General features: G+C 43.5%; 1 protein-coding gene across 2 annotated transcripts in view; it reads right to left on the bottom strand.

The window, feature by feature from the left end:
* The window catches only part of Rad51b (RAD51 paralog B), a 502,623-nt gene that overhangs the window by 132,541 nt on the left and 353,464 nt on the right, over nt 1-16,618 (bottom strand). The window lies entirely within an intron of this gene.

Below are 16,618 nucleotides of genomic sequence, written 5' to 3'. Positions count from 1 at the left end.
TACAAATGCACACACACATACACATACACATACACACACACACACACACAGAGACACACACATGTACACACACAAACACAGACACACACACATGTACACACACACACACACACACACAAACACAAACACACTTTTAAAAAAATTAAAAATGCTGCTTTCCTGGGTATGGTGACATGAGACCGGAATCCTAACTATTCAGAAGGCTGAAGCAGGCAGACTTCAAGTTCAGAGCCTGCCTGGACTATGTAAAAACTTCAAGTTCAGCCTGGGGAATCAGTGAGCTACTGCCTAAACAAGTGGGGGTTGAGGAGATAGGGGTGCTGGAGAGATGGCTCCGAGGTTAAGAACACGCGTTGTTCTTACAAAGGACCATCTGTAACTCCAGTTCCAGGTGATCCAAACCTCCTCTGGCTTCTGTGGGCATCAGACATACATATTGTACACATACATACACACAGGCAAAACACGCATACACACAAAGTAAAATAAAGTAAACAAAGAAGGGAGAGGCATGTGGGATATCGTTCAGAGCTATGGGTGTGGATGCCTGAGGTGGGATGTATCAGGGAGGATGGAGTGTACCAAGACCCTGGGTTTAATTCCAATACTGAAAGAAAGAAAGAAAGAAAGAAAGAAAGAAAGAAAGAAAGAAAGAAAGGAAGGAAGGAAGGAAGGAAGGAAGGAAGGAAGGAAGGAAGGAAGAAAGAAAGAGAGAAGAGAAAGAGAGAGAAAGGAAGGAAGGAAGGAAAGAAGGAAGGAAGGAAGGAAGGAAGGAAGGAAGGAAGGAAGGGAAAAAGAAGAAAAACACCTTTAAGGAAATTTCAAAAAAAAGAAGAAGAAGAAGAAGAAGAAGAAGAAGAAGAAGAAGAAGAAGAAGAAGAAGAAGAAGGAGGAGGAGGAGGAAGAGGAGGAGGAGGAGGAGGAGGAGGAGGAGGAGGAGGAGAAAACTACGAAGATGGTTCTGAGCATAGACAGAGAACTCTTTGCTCTTTGCCCTTCACTCAACCTGTAATTTTCATCTCTGAAAACACTGAAGCTAAATCTATCAGGAACTGTGCAGCCTTACGATCTTGAAAGATACAGTGTTGGTTACAATCCATCTGGTCCCAACTCCACACCCTTCACCTTCCTCTCCATTTCATCTCTGTCTGTCCTTCCTTCCTTCTTGATAACAAACATTTTTTACCTTTGGCTTTCCCCTTTCATGACTCAGTGTTTCAAACTGAGATAAGAGTGAATAATGACCACCCTGTGGCTACTTTCAGTGCCAGGGCCAGTGTCACACCAGTGAGCTGGCTCAACAGTAGACAGCAGATACCCCTACTTGATGAAACTTTCCATCAGACCAATGGACACAGGGCCACCCTGAGTTTCGCTATAAGAATAGACTCCCTATTCCACAAGCAAGATAACTCTTGGAAGAATCTGCTAACATTTCTAAGAACACCCATCTACTGGTAACACAGGAACATCACAAAAAGCGTTGCTGCTGCAAGGACCTGTTGTTTGACTGGAGACTGAGAACCTGGGAGCTGAGATACTGCTGCAGGACCCCTTGTTTCCTAAGAGTCTTCCCTCTGATGACTGCCTATAAATAGGCATCAGTGGCAGCTTTTCCAATAAGAGTGCATTTGGTTTCTATTCTATTTCATAACAGAGGCTAACCCTTAGCAAGATGGGGAATATTAGGCTCCATTGTTCAGGCTGAGGATGGCTGACTTGGGTGGCAGGAAGCTGAACAGTCTACTCTGGGGAAGAAAATGTCTGTGGGTAGCAGGCCTCATTCCCAAGCCTTAACAAAACAAAACAAATAAACAATGCAGTTACAAATGCCAGTGAAAGAAAAATCAAAGGATCATCTCAAGTCATAATACTGGGAGGGGCCCACAAGAAATCTTCATTTGACTAAGTCGGAAACCTTGTTTCTTAAATAATTACACAACCCTTAGGGCACTGTTATGTAATATGTTCTAAAGGGAGAGCAAAGTATTTGGAAATATCTCTTGTAGAGCCTTTGTGTTATCTTCAGTAATGAGAAAATGAAGGAGGGTTTTTTGTTATTGTTGTTGTTCGTTTGTTTGTTTTTGTTTGATTTGGCAGCCTTAAGATTTGAAGGTTTGTTAAGTGGAAAAGGTAGAGTGGGACCCAATTTGAGTTCCTCTGGCAAAGAAACTCCCCATGTCACTAGTTCATGTCTCACACCAGACACGGACTTTCTATCACTGCAGTTTGTCAAATGCTGTGCCAGGCACATTTCCTTCTCTCCCTGACAGAAAGGAAGGCATGCTGGATAAGCTAACACAGTGGAAGCATTCTGACGCACAAAATGTCCTAATGATGTGTCCTTTGTGGTAACAAACAAACAAGACTGAGCTGGGAATTATGTAAGGCTATCTTTGATACTATTTAGAAAACAACGGGGAATGCCATCTGCCCTGCGTTCCTCGAGAACATCCAATCAAGGGCCCAGGCATGTTTCCTGGCTTCAGACTGGCTATAAATAAATTTAATAAGGATGAAAAAAGTCACTGCATCATTTACAGTCCTCTCTCGTCTCCAGCTGACAGAAATCCAGTCCAGATGTTTGTCCTACGAGATCAACAGTAACTGTGTGAAACTCCCTCTGGAGTAAGAAAGCTCTAGAAGAGAGGGATTGGTTGGAAAACAAAGGGAAAGGAGGTTGGTGGAGTGGGCGTGGTCAAACCTTGCTCGACACTCACTTAACAGAGACACAGTACGTAACTTATTTTGTGTGTAAGTATCCTGGTTTATATAGCCTTCCCCTTCCTCATCCCTCCTTTCAAAGCCACAGGGACTTGGCTTGTGAAGCCTGCAATGGTTGTTCCATAACCTTTGCTTTTAAATTAAATAAATGACCTCAGATTTTGGAGCAGTTGTTGACTCGGGGGAAAGTATGCCATTAAAAGTGTGCCAGAAACAGATTTAATTGGTACACGTCCCAAAAACGGCTCCAAAGAGCACAGGCTTCCCGCATATAGATTTCAGGGAACTTATTCAAAGGCCGCGCGGCTTTGTCAAAATTTGAGATGTGAAACAAACCAGCTGAAAGAGTCCGTATCAAAAGGGTAAATTCAATTCAAGAGATATTAATCTGATTACCTAAGTATGGCTGCGAATCGAATATGGTCCATTGTGCGCTCTTGTTCAACCTGGACAGCTGGAGGAGCCAATGGCTTCCTTTCCCCTGACATATAATTAAGTTTTAAGAGCCGATCAAGTTACGGATACCAAAGTTTTAAGAAATATTTCATTCAGGAGTGGCATTTACAGTGCTTGCCTGTTGCAAGAGTCATTGTTCATTTTACTTCCTTGAGCCTTACTGGAGAGTATGTGGATCAGGGCGCAGGGGCTTGGTGTTTGTGTTTCAGGCTACAATAACCGTCCTCTGTGCACCTGCCTGCAGGACAAACCAGTCCAGCCGCCTCCCAAGACAAAAGAGCCCTGTTTTAAGTGCTGAAAACCCAGACATGAACTGACCCTGTCAAATTCCAGTTAGAAAAAAAAATCAATATTTTTCATCCAATCGGAGGGAGCTGGGGTTTCCTTTCCTAGCCACACGTAGTTTGAGGAAGAGTGACTGGAGAACAGAATCATCTCTTTTCTCATGAGTCTCCGCACTCTTCTAGATTTCTGCCCTGAAGGTGGAACTCACAGCCTGGTATACCATCACCTGTCCCTTGGGGTCCATACACAGTTTTGTTTTGTTTTACCTCTTTCTGTCCCAGACAGCTCCCAATATAATCTGACTTCAGCCACAGAAGCATACCTTCCCAAAGCAATGTGTTGCCAATGTATGTTAACAAAGATGTCCCCAGTAATACTTGTCACTCACTGCAGGTACACTCACCATTGTAATGCCTACCAGTAGGCAAAGGGCCAAGACTACACTCTCTCTATTCCTATTATGGTTTTTATTATGAGTTGGTCAATGGCCAGGACTAATTTTAGGTGTCTTCTCTTGATTATTCAGCTTCGACTCATGCTAATTCATATTGAGGATGAATCACACCAAACTCAACTGAGAAGCATGTCATCATAAAGGAAACAGTTTCTCAAAAAAAAATCTGAAGCAGCCAACAAAGTGAGGTTTCTTTTGAGCATTTCACCCTGGTAGCAGAGGGACAACTAGAAAAGGGATGTGACTAACCTAATTTGAGAGCACTAGTTGCTTACGACACCAGAAATGACCTGTGAGTTAGAGTTTCCTACTTCTTAGAGTGGAACGGGAGATAAATTATAATTTTGACAGATATCTCAAACTGCCATTGTTAGTGAGGCCCTGGCTGAAAATTGTTTTTATTATGCCTGCTGATAAACAGCTATAGTTTCAAGGGTTATAGCTTTCTCAAGACTTCTTTAATAGTTCCAAACTCCAACTCCGAGGGGCAGGAAAACCAAATGATCAGTATCGAAAAGCCAGGCTCCCTGACATAACCACTGTACCAGGACGTGATTAGTTGTTTGTGTCTGTAGTGAGCCTAGGGAGAAAGCAATAGTTTATCTGACTTGGTTCTCATTAAAAAGCTACCCAAGAAAAAAGAGTTGACCACCTCAGATGAAAGCTACACTGAACTGCCTTGGTTAGGCTGGTGAATTCTTGGTGAAGCATGGTATTGAATCTCAGATGCCACTTTACCAGTGGCTGTGACCAGTGACAAAGGCAGTCAATCTATCAGATGATATTCAGGGTACTGCTGCATACATGCTGGTTCAAAATACTAGTCAAGGAGACTGTCTTAGTTTTGTTCAGATATCCTGTGATGGTGGCCCATGCCTTTACCACAGAGATCAACTGACCTCCATTTCTCCCTTAATAACATTTACTTATTTACTTATTGGTGAGCACATGCCAGACACGCATGTTGAGATCATAGAACAACTCGGTTCCCTCCTTGCCCTCAAGTGGGTCCTGGGAATCGAACTCAGGTTGTTGGGGTTTGGCGGCAAGTACATTCACCTGTTGAGCCTCCTACTGGACTTGACCTTATCCCTCATTCTTGACAACTCATTAATTGCTATACAACACAATAACAATTGTTGCATGTGCATAAACTTCGTTATCAGGTCATTCTCTGTTTGTTAATTAATCAACCATAGCACAACACCTGGCCAGCTCAGACATAGGGCTGAAATTCATTATGGCATGAAGAAATTCTAAGGCTCCCAACTGAGAAGCTGAGCATTAGAGTTGGCATAATAAAAAATTAGCAGGCTGAAACTGGTCTTTCTATCCTCTGAGCAACCAGTAAGATTTTTATATTATAGGTGCTCTCCACTGAATGAAGGGATGGATTAATGAGAAAGCAATTGAAAGGATGGGGCCAATGCTCAAATTTGGGGTTAAAGGTCAGTGAGATGACGAAGTGGGTAAAGGTGTCTGCTACCATGTACAATGATCTGTCTTTGAGCCCTGCAATCCACCACGGTGGAAGAAGAAAACCAACTCCTGCAAATTATCCTCTGATCACACACATGCTGTGGCATGCGCACCTCAAAAATAAATAGATGATCGAGAGACAGACAGATGAATTTGGGGGTATAGTCTCACTTTTCTTGAGATAGTAAAGAATTCTCTAAAGAAAACATGGGAGACTTTGGAACTAGATCCAATGCCAGATATACACATCCCATTCAGTGAGATGTGGGAAACGAATGGTAGAACCTGTCTCATTTTCAAATGTCCTATTTCTAACATGTTTTAGATAATTTAATTGCATAGTTGTTTGTACTGTGCTTTACAGAAAATATGCTAAATATGGATGGTTTATAGATTCAAAATGCAAAGACTCCTGCTTTTGATAACCAGCAAAATAACTGACAAGGAAGGTGCCAAACGCCCATAGATGGGTTGGTCTAGCCTGTGCTTGCTCTACACATCATCACAGGATGAAGAGAGAAGCCTGTCTGAGGCTCAGAGGAGAAAATAGCACCTTGCTTTGTATACATGGAAGACAACCCTATAAACACTCTGAAAAGACCAACAGGTATCATTTAGTGTGGCCAAGGGAAAGGAGGGCCAGGAGAATATTCTAAAATGACCCATGACGGGACAGGAAGAAGATAATGTGTCTTCCAGACACCATAGGCTATCAAACAATAAGCCCAGTAGCAGAGATGAATCATCTTTCCAGTTGTTGCTCAGTGTGACTCAATAGAAACATCCCCTCCCCATGAAAAAAGGCTATTGTCATAGTTCTTGGTTACTCAGTAGAACTTGATGGTAAGATCCTACTGCTAAAGATAAAGATATCTGAGTCATAGGACATCGAAAATCAAACTGGTACCAACCTGGAAGTTGTCCCCACCCCTACCTGACACCATCAACTAGATTTCTTAGTGCTGAAAGGTCCTATTCACCTACCAAGGGAGAAAAGTAATCAATTGTCCTACACAGATGTGACCCCTGTGAGTTACAATAGAATGCCTTGGCAAGGTAGTGCATGTTATGGGACTAACCAATCACTTTCTGATTAGATTTAAAGCCTGTACTACAAGATGAAACTTGTGCCTGATGCTATTAACTGGTTGTCTTAGTTAGGGTTATTATTGCTGTGATGAAACACTATGACCAAAAGTAACTTGGGGAGGAAAAGGTTTATTTGGCTTATACTTCCACGTCATTGTTCATTATTGAAGGAAGTGAAAACAGGAGCTTGAACTGGGCTGGATCCTGGAGGCAGGAGCTGATGCAGAGGCCATGGAAGAGCACTATCTATGGCCTTACTCCTCACGACTTGCTCATCCTGCTTTCTTAATAGAACCCAGGACCACCAGCTTGGGATGGCACTGCCTACAATAGGCTGCCCCCCCCCAATCAATCACTAATCAATAAAATGCCTTACAGCAGGATCTTATGGAGCCATTTTCATAGTTGAGGTTTTCTCCTTTCAGATAACTCTAGCCAAAACCCTGTGGCCAGCTAGGGCATAGGCCCTAGGTTGGAACCTGATTCTGTGGGACTGTGAAAGGATAGCTTGGTTCCTGGTCAAGCACAGGCCTTGAACCCCAGTCCCTAATGGGATGGTAGGTGTGTTCAGCCTTGCTCCAAGACTCTAGACTCCTGACACGAGGCCGAAGACCTCCATTGATCCGTGCCTTTCAGTCATGTAGGGCAATGCCCCTACAGCCCCTCCTAAAGAGAGATTTGTGTCACCTAGCACAGGTAGAGGGCATGACTACAGGCCTCAGAGCCTCGAAAGATCTCCATATTAATGAGATACTTAAAAGCCAGAGAGCATAGCCAATTAAGCATTCCTTCCTAGACCCTCCTCCTTACAAACATTATTTAACCAAATGCCTGGCCTGGGGTTAGGGGGGTACAACTTCATCCACTTTCCTCTATGACAATAAACCTTTTAAAACCATGGACTTTCTCTCGTCTTTGGGACCCTGCCGTGGGGAACTATGGAGAAGGCCTTTGACTACCGAGCTGCTGCTTAATCTCCCGCTAAAAGACTTCTCTATGTTCCCGCTGTGGAGGCCGCCAACTCAAACAAGCTAGCCAAGCCAGCTGACCCAGCCAAGTGAGTGCCATAACCAAGAGTCTCCTTCCCGAGGGGCGCTGCCGGAGCTTCTCTCCTTTGTCCCTCTGGGCTGCGGGCCAGTCCAGCCCATATAACTACTCCTTCTCGGTTCTTCCAAAGCTCCCAACAGTTTCTGGGAACCCAAGGACAAAGACCACTGGTCTCCTGGTCAGTCGCTTTGGCCCAGAGACCCCCACTCAGAAGCCCTGCCCCCACAGGACTTCAGACTGAGACCTCTCCATGCCCGGATGGAGCCCCATGGCTTCTCAGCCCAGCATCAGCCTGGCGCAGCATGGAGTGAACTCAGCCAAGTTCCCACACTTCTGCTCCAAGGTTCCAACCACCTGGGGCAGCAGACACACAGGAACCACAACCCAACCCAACAGGACCCATGCCCATGCATGAGCAACAGCCCTGCATGATTCCATTCATTTTTTCTGCTAAATGGACATACTAAATACACTGCCCCCAAGTTCTTATCTTTGTATCAATAGATTAGTGGATCTCTCAACCCTCATCAAAGAAGCTTCTTTTTGTAGTAGACAGCAGTTAACACAGAGACTCACAACTGGTAAACATGTAGAGGATAAAAGACTGGAATAGTCAATCCTAAATGAGACATCCATATCACACCTCCTTCCTCCAAAGCTCAGGGATCACTGAGGGAAAGGAGGCAGGACGATAAGAACTAGAGGTAGCAAACACTGCAGTGGAACAGTATTATCTGGACACCACAGCACCATTGCAGACGTGAACTCATGGAGGCTGTGCCTTCATGCCTAAGACTTGAGTTCAAGCCCGTTAAGTTCCCAGTATAGATGTGGGAGGGGCTCAGGAAGTCCCACTCCTAGCTGAAGCACTATTGGCAACTGATGGCTTCTGGGAGAGGAAGAGTCATTTTTTTTCAGGGATGCAAACTTTGAGAGATCGCCCACCCTATACCCAGGAACGTGCAGACAGTACCAAGTAGAGCCAGTGTGCTAAAGAAAAAAGAGCACATGAAGTTGGGAAGGGAAAGCAGTAGATAGGATAGGGAAGGAATTGGAGTAGGGGTGGATTTGATCAAAACACTTTAATTATATGTGTGTGTGAAATTCTTAAACAATAGAAAAGGAGAAAAAACTTAACGTAAGAGTGGAAACAATGATATAAAGATTCCAGGCTTGATCACAACACTGAAAAAAAAAAAAACAAAAAACCCTGACCTTCACAAATGTATTGAGCTTCTTAGGACCTGGTACAGTGTCTAGTATATACTAGTCACTTGACATTACTGCGGCAACTATTAGCAAAAGGAACATGAGGTATACGTGTATTTATTTCCACAGTGTCATTTAGGACTTTAAATCATTTGTTCTTTTCTTCTTACATCCTAACACTGAATTGTAGGTACACTGATGCTAGTTTTAACCACAAGGTGCTTTGATAAGTGAATGGAGGGTTAAATGGAAGTCCTATAGCCAAGGCCGGCCTCAAACTCACTATGTAGTTCAAAATTACCTTGAACTCTTCCTGATCTTCCGCCCTCTCCAAAGTCCTAGAAAAACAAGCGTGAACTATCAAGCCAGGCTCACATGGTATTTTCAGAAACCTAATGTATGAGATAAATCTCTCTTGAGCCAATGAGATGGGAAATCAAAACTAGACCTGGCCACTCAGGACCTTAAAAGACTGAAGTATACCAAGATGTTCTTATTAGGTTAGGGCTATCCCTACCCCAAAGTGATCAAGATGGGAGCTCCTCTGTTTTGTTCCCATCATTTCTAGTCTATAAATTACTACTTGAGAAATATCTTCCAACTACAAAATGGCTCTATTACAATGGCTGGGTACCAGAATTGCAAGACAATGAAGCAAGCAAGCAAGCAAGCAAACAAAATTGATTAGCATGCTGTAGATCTTTCACAGTTGGGTCTCCATCTTTCTCTAGCTTCCTTTACTCCACCACAGTTTCCTTCTCTCCTCTTCTCTTCCTCCTATGTCTTTCCATTCCTTTTTTTTCTTTTTTTTTTAAACCTCTGGTTGGAGCACCAAAAGGGAGCACTCTTTTCTCCTTAGGACCTGTTTAGGATCCTTCAAGGTTGAACTGAAGTTCCCTCTTGCTGTAGTCTTCCTACAGAGCCCATCCCCCAGTCAGGAATTTAATGTGTTCACTTCACAATCTCCAAAACTTGTGCCATCGTGACACCAAATCTTTAAATTTTTAAAACTTTTTAAATTTAATTTTTTGAATTTTATTTTTGCAAGAATTTACCCAATTTTGCTACTAATCTGTCCATTACATAGACCACTACCTGTGAGCTTCCTAGTCAGCAGGGAACAGAGAATCTGTCTCAGATTCCTCAGCCCCTGTCTAACATGGGAACTAATGGCTCCTTAGAGCATCAGACTAAAGTACCAGAATCTTCACCCCTGTTTGAGTGAGATTCCTCTTCCTGTACTCTGGTGTGATCCTTTCTCTGTACTACCAGCTGCCATTCATCTACAGTTAGCGCCAACACACACCTAAGGAATGTGGGGACATTCATAATGTGTGAAGTTATTAAAAATTCCAGTGGTGGTGTCATGCCTTAGGCCTAAGGCTCTCAGCCAGCCTCTCCTCCTTCTGCCTGCAGGTCCTCGCCCACTCACCAGACATCTGCTGAGTAGCTGCCCTTCCCCATCACTGTTCTTCTCTGTGGGGACCTAAGAGTGAACAAAGTCTTACCCTCATGGAACTTATATTTTTAGTGACTCGAGGGTAGGATTTTCTTGCTGGGTTACAGTAATTTAGTGCTAGCAGCTCAGAGAGAAAGCTACTCTCCCAGGGCTCAGTTTGATCCCTGAAGAAACAAGCAGTCCTTTCCTTTGGATCTGGGCTTTGTATCTATCCATGGTGCTCTGAGCCACTTGGGCATTGACTTGTTTCCTGAGCTTGACCTTTGAAGAGTTCAATTGCTAATTGTATGTCTGTTATAAATTTCTTAGGGGAACACCTTCTCCTTGTCATTTGTTGTTGCAGACATACATAAAAAAATATGATTTAAAAACTTTAAACAAGACAAAACCAAACCCCCATATATCCAGGTCTCACAAAGCTATCCAAAGACTGTTCTCTCCAACTGACATCCAACATGGCTAACTTACACCTGAGCTTCAACGGTGTCTTCCTTCACCAAAGGAGGACTAAGCTCACGGCTAAGCAGACTTCCCAGTGCTTGGCTTTAATGTTCCCTTCTGCTTTGATCCTTCAGTCATGGTTATATTGCCCCCTTGGCCTCCTTGCTGAGAACCCTCACTCAGCTCCCCTCCCTCTGAAGATTTATGGCTTTTCTGACATTTGTAGGCTGTACCAGCCTCCTCTCAACTCCAGTTTCCCCTGCCTTACACAATATTTAGACTTTCTGTAGCCAAACACCACACATTTTTTTTTGTGTGCTTTTAATCTTTTTTTTTCCTATAAGTTAGACTTTCCATGGCATCTAAACAGTTGCTGGAAGTAATATAGGCACAGTCAAGGACTGCAGATCCTATGCAGGGAATGTGTGGCGTGGGCAAATGTATGAGCCCTTGTGAAGAGAAACACATGAAACGCCCTGTGTGTTGACATATGTCTGTGGCTTTGGAATAAAAACTGAAAGATCAGGGTCCTTTAAATATCTTTATCCAAAACTCACTCCTAAGAAGCTGTGATGTCCAAATCTAAGGTTTCATGGGACGCATGGTGACTCCTGTTCCTGGCACCACCCTTCCACTCATGGTATGGCCTTTGAGTAGTTTCCTTCTCTTCTTCATGCTCCATTTGCTTGAGGTGGACTAAGACATTTATTATTTTAAGACAATTTATAGTACTATGGAAATGCTAATTAAATGCTGTTGACAACTGTTGTTAATATTAACCTCAGAATCACACAGGACAGCTGATGCTTTTAAAGCACCAATTATAGTCATGCACCATACCCCTGAGTAGTGGGCAAAAACCTGGTCCACCCATATCCCTGCCTACATGATCTACACAAACCTATGAACTCCAGTGTGAGCTTGAACTCTGAAGGGCCTTGGAGCTAACATGTGGAGAGAGTTGGCTAACTTGACCAACCCACCCAAAAGTTTGTGGTTAATGGATTACAAATTTGGGTAATGCAGAACAATAAATCACAACTAAAATAATAAAGCTGAAAGTACACACAATTTAAGCAGAAACACCAGTGTTTTTTATCGGAAATGAAAGAAAGCATTGATCACAGCAACTGTCTGAGATTAGCAGGGAGCCGCATTTTCAAACATCCTGCAGTAAATCCAGAGCAGAGCCAGCTGGAAAGCAAGAGTGGAAATAAAACTAGAGAATTCATACCACGCTTTGAAGTCTGCTTCTTTCACAACCACGAGTCCCCGGTTCGCCCCAACCATTCTGAGCTGCTTTTGCTTGCTAAATTTATTTTAAAAGACACACAAGCCACACACACTTGCATATAATCTTTCAAATGGACTCCAGCTTTTTGCAAGGGTGGCTTGTTAGGGAATTTGAATCCCAAAATACTTTCTCTTGCAAATGAAATCAGCCATCAATTCCCTTGACTGCACCAGGAATAGAAAGGCTTCCAGCACTAAAGCTAAAAATCATTCTTGGTTCTGGTAAGAAGCACATTTTATTTTTTCTTTTGTTCTGTCTTTGACCCTTCCATGCACTTTCAAGTTTTACTTTCCATGTGCTGTAGTCAACCAAAGACTACTAAAAGAGATAAGAAGATACCAACATGCCAGATGTCGGAATGCTGGGATGGCAGCCCAGTAATGTCTTCCATCTCATGAAGTCACTTGGGACTCCTCAAATGGGCCTGACATGTCACCGTATTGAAAATTAACTGCTATCCTCCCAAACCATCAAAAGAGAGCAAGTTAAAGGTGCAGGTTGAGCAGAGCTCCAATCTTGATACATCACCTACCGACCATGCCCCAGTGTATGGGGACTTGGTCAGTTCTGCTCAAATCCCAGGTCAGACTAGCATAAGCATTTATGGGCAGCTGGATCATTAAATCTTTTCCCTAATGATCAATATGGGGAAAGAGAGTCTCTGTGGTGGAGGCCCAGCAACCCTTGGCCTCTTCAGTCACTACAAGAAAGAACTACAAGAGCTAAGAATCAGAAAAGTTGCAGTGACCATTTGAACGATCTCAGATGGCTTATATATCAGGATTTTCACCATTAGAACAATACCAGGAAAAGTTGCTTTGAATGACACTACCTACTCAGGCCTCGAATGACTGAAAACATAAAACAATAAAAAACGTTATTTTTTACCTGTTCTCATTCGTGCAATGATGGGCTAGACAAATAGAACAATGATCCTGAAATCTTTTCCAGCCCTGATATTATTGTAAGACAGTAAGGAGGTCTAAAGGTCAACCCATCGGTGGGATTTTAATTCTAATACACAAAGTGAGATATATTCTAATATACAAATAGGCTGCACTACGGTAGCATGGACACTCTGGCAGGCCTGACACACACCCCTCGTTCTATATTTCTTCTTTCTTATTCCATATATGTTTCTGGGGTTGTCTGTCCCTTATTCACTTTCTATCTCTTCCATATGATCATACAGCCAAACAGAAGTGTATGCAACCCAGAGAGACTGAGAAACACCCTGGGCTGGGATGACTTTGCATGGGCCCCCAAAAGTTCTATTTTCTTGAACTAATGAGATAGTTCAGGAAAGGCAGGATGCAAAATGCCAAGTATCTGAATGTGTCCTCTTATTCCTTCCTAAGATGCAAGCTGTGTAGGGCAGGAGTAGGTTGGGAAAGGCCTTGGCCTTCGAGTCCACTCCTCCCTTCTTTGGCCTTCCCACCTTGGAGCCGTGTAACTCAACACTGGAATGAAACCTCAATGCAGAGGTCCTCACATTGGGGACCCAAACTGTGAACACTGGGTGTGCTTAATCCAGACAACAACCGAGACACAAACTGAATAAGGCAGAGGCAGCAATGCAAAAACAAAGAACTCTCAACTCTACAAACACTGGGAGGGCAACAGCTGGTCAGCTGAGATTAAAGAGCACAGAGTGCCTCCCATCTCCTGACTTCTCCTCCCCCATAGCCATCCCTGTAGCCAGCCAGGACTTACTTTTATAGCCCTGTGCAGATGACCTTGTTCCAGCTAAGATAGGGGCTCCTTTGATCTCAGCAGGGGATGCTCTGGGCTTGCAGCTGGCAGATATTAATAGCACAGGATCAGCTTGGGCAGAAGAGATGGCTAAGTTGGACCAGGTCACTTGTATCCCCTTCTCTGCAGCAGAGCAGAAGGGACTTCATTTCCCGGATCAACCCCTGCTGGGTTCTCCTCTCAGGTCAACCCAGATCATTTTATTGCTGGCTGCTCTTGGCTGCAGGCTCTCACCCCACAACTGTTTTCCAGTGAGCACTGTTTAAGCAAGGACCTCTGTTCTGCAGCTGAAATCCATTACAGGTTTACTCTGTGAAACAGAAGAGCCACCCCTGGTTGGGTGCTTCCCATCTGTAGACCCACCTCACCCTGTCAGGACTGAAAAGGACACAAGCAATCTTCCACTTCTTCAGACTAACAACAGGAGAAGAAGAAACTGAGGTCCAAAGTGGTGAAAAGATTTGGCCATGGTCATTAGTTAGCACATAGCAAAGATGACCAAATAAAGGACTGAAACCACAAGTAGTTTATTCATTTTATGCCATGTATTTCTCATCTCTCTCATAGGAACTTAGGGACCGTTGCAATATATTTGAGCAGGAATGAATGTTCTAAGAAATGACCCCCACCCACTTCTTTGTCTGAAGTTGTGGGGAAAGACTGTCACTGTCTCATGAGTATTAGGCAAGTGCTTTCCCCAGCCAAAATCTGTTCATTTTAACTTGCTGGTAAGTAACTCCACTTTAGACTTTGGGAAAAACATTCCCATGTCCTCTTTACCTATTTAGCTATACAAGAAAAATATCTTTAAAAAACAAACAAACAAACAAACAAAACTTCAACTGCTTCAATCCTACCAGGGTTTCCTAGTCAGGAACAGTTAGTTACCTGAGGAGGAGCCAGGCACTCCCGCTGCTGTTACCATCTTCCTGTTGCTATTCCACTAGAGTCCAAAGCCATTTCTTCTCCTCCATTTTGTTCTACTTTTTTGCTTAATATAAATCAGGAAGCCGAGAAAAAGAAATTCACTTACTTCCAGATAAAGAAGGAAGATAGTCTCTTGCAATTTCCTCAGAGCTGAACAAATGTGTATGTGTGTTGCATGTATGGTTTGTGAGAGTGTTTGTGTGTAGTGTGTGTATTGTATATGTATATTGTGTGTGTATATATGTGGGTATGATGTGTGCAGGTATGGTTTCTGAGTGTGTTTGTGTATAGTGTATATATGGTATATGTATAAGGTACATGTATGTGTGTGTGATGTGTGCATGTATGGTATTTGAGTGTTTGTGTATATTGTGTATATGGTGCATGTGGGGTGTGTGTATGTGTGTGTGTGTGTGTGTGTGTGTGTGTGTGTGTAGTTATAACGATTTTTAATGACACACATAGGCAGAGTACTGGTTACTATCTTCTATGGTACTCACTTAATAGCTACTTAATAGTTGAGTTGCCTACAACTTTTGTTGGTCACTGAGATAAAGCACGAACACAAAAAGAATACAGCATAGTGTGTGTCTCTGAGAATCTGGAAGTTTAAGGCTGGTTATATATTTCAGTGGTAAAGGGCTTGCCATTACAACATGCTGTGGCCCTAAATTTAATCTCTAGCAGCAGAAAGAAATACCAACCAAGTTAACCTTAGAGCCTCTCTTTACATATCTGAGAAGGTAGAGAAGGCATAGAGGAGGAAGAGAGCAAGACCAATTGTACAGGCTAGGAGGCTCTCTCTATGCAAGAGGCAGTCTTCGAGACTGAAGGCCTTGGGGAGAGGGGAAGAGGACAAAGAGAAATGTTACTCCAGAGGCAGAGGAAAGGGCATCAGAAGACTGCACACTTGACACAGACACTTCATTCAAGGACTTAGTAGGTTGACTAGCAAGGAGAGGGCCGACCCTGAAGGGTTAAGAAAGATCAACATTGTTTAGTGGGTTTCTAGAAATTGGTCCACTCAAAAGAAAAAATATGGGTGTTTTTGCATATGCAGAACCCCATGTTGTATTACATGGCTGTTACAATAAACCCAAATCCCTGAACATTTTCAAATTGGCACACTTCTTTTACCACATCCTCAGAAGAGACAACCCTTAGGACGTTGAGTAGGAGGGAGACACCTGGAAGGAAGCCAAACAGCAGAATGGAAGCAGAAGGTCTTACAGGACTTATTAAAATGAGCCAATTATGAGTTTTAATAAATCACTTGGTCACAACACAAATCACAAAGAGAATGAAGAGACACATGAAGGATGTATTTGGAAAGAAAGCTAAAGCTGATTTGACGAGAGGCGTTGAAGGAGAGGTGAATTCCAGCTTGTTCAGGTCTCAGCTCAGGTGGCAGGAGGGTGACAGAGCACTGAGTGTGGGAAAAAGGGACACAGTACATCATAGCTTTCCCAAATACATCATTAGCTTTCACTCCAAAGACAGCACCAAGAAGCAGACATGTGGGGCTTCCGGGCTGAGACTAAAATGGTGCTGATCCAGGAAGCCTACCTGGCCAGGCCGTCAGGAGCCTTGCCAGGCCCGAAAGTCTCCTGTCTTCCATCATGACCAATTCTCAGAAGTAGAAAGGGAAGATGGGCTAGAAGGACTGTGTGTGTCTGCTTGGGCCCACAGCGCCATGCCCCAAATTCAACTGCAACTAGAAGAGCCCAGAAATGTCAAAGGGAAGACTTTCAACAAAGTTAGAAACCACCTTCTGGCTGCTGATGTGATCCCCCAACTACCCAAGGCTTGCTGTCTTCAAAATCCCGGCCAGTCTGACCTTTGCTAGTAGGAGGTGGCAGAGCAAACGGACAGATTTACTCCTATGGAGACTTTGCCATGCTCCTTCTGTAAAGCTGATCAGGAACGTCACATCGCCTGCACACGGAACCTCTGCACACTTTTAGACAGTCCAGAGGTGCTTGGTACAAAGAAAAGGTAAGAT

This window comes from Grammomys surdaster, unplaced genomic scaffold, assembly GCF_004785775.1.
Source record: "Grammomys surdaster isolate TR1022 unplaced genomic scaffold, NIH_TR_1.0 127, whole genome shotgun sequence".
NCBI lineage: Eukaryota > Metazoa > Chordata > Mammalia > Rodentia > Muridae > Grammomys > Grammomys surdaster.
Note: the sequence above shows the minus strand (reverse complement) of the source record. Positions and strands in the feature narration are given on the sequence as shown.